The sequence below is a fragment of the Corvus brachyrhynchos genome, unplaced genomic scaffold (assembly GCF_000691975.1).
Source record: "Corvus brachyrhynchos isolate BGI_N302 unplaced genomic scaffold, ASM69197v1 scaffold21, whole genome shotgun sequence".
NCBI lineage: Eukaryota > Metazoa > Chordata > Aves > Passeriformes > Corvidae > Corvus > Corvus brachyrhynchos.
The window spans coordinates 7,220,950-7,221,723 of record NW_008236924.1 but is presented as its reverse complement, the minus strand read 5'-3'; the positions used below and the strand labels follow the sequence as shown (position 1 = coordinate 7,221,723).

The 774-nt window shown below is 49.6% G+C and overlaps 1 long non-coding RNA gene across 5 annotated transcripts in view; it reads left to right on the top strand.

Annotated features, from left to right (window-relative positions):
- LOC108445183 overlaps window positions 1–774 on the top strand; it is a 27,163-nt gene that overhangs the window by 20,702 nt on the left and 5,687 nt on the right. For all 5 annotated transcript variants that reach the window (XR_001859948.1, XR_001859947.1, XR_001859949.1 and 2 more), the window contains one exon: window positions 292–483. This is a non-coding gene — a long non-coding RNA (uncharacterized LOC108445183). The remainder of the gene's footprint in view (window positions 1–291; window positions 484–774) is intronic.

The window sequence follows — 774 nt, the reverse complement described above, 5'->3', positions numbered from 1 at the left end:
GGGGGTCCTGCCAGTGCTCTGCCAGTGCTTGGTGCTGTCCTTTGTTACAGCACTTGTTTAATGCCACCTGACAGAGGGCAACTGGAAGCCTGGAAGACTTTAATGAGTCTTCAGATGTCTATTTTCTGCTAAGAAATGTGGCAAGAAGCTCTATCTTAAATTCAGTACAGCATGGAATGCTCAGGGAATGAAACAGCGGAGTAAAACGTATTTTATTAGCGATGAACTGAGGCTGCACATGAAAGAACCCTTTAAATATCTGACATGTTAAATGCATTATTTTCCCTTCAGGAGAGAAGGAGTCAAAGGGACGGGGCTGATGAACTGTGCTCATTAACCTGACTGATGGGAATGGTATTGACGCCGGGGCTGTGCAGACTTCAAACGCGGTTGCTGTGGCTGGGCTCGGAGCCCTGCTCTGGAAAAAAGGTGGAATTACTTCAGCCATTGATGCAAGGTCTGCAGCGAGAGGCTCATCTGCAGGTGAGGCAGGAGCTGAAACAGGTCAGGCTGAAAACAGAGCAGTGAAGCACACCCACAACAGTGGGTGAGTATCAAAGCCAGCCCTGCTGCAGGGTACCTGCTGGAGGAATGAGTCCCTCGGCTACTGCACAGGGACACATCCACAGCTCTCTAAAACATGGGGAATTCACTTATTGCCCCATTATCATAAAATCCTGGAATGGTTTGGATTGGGAGTGACCTTAAACTCATCTCATCCCACCCCCTGCCATGGCAGGGACACCCTCCACTATCCCAGGGTGCTTTGAGTCC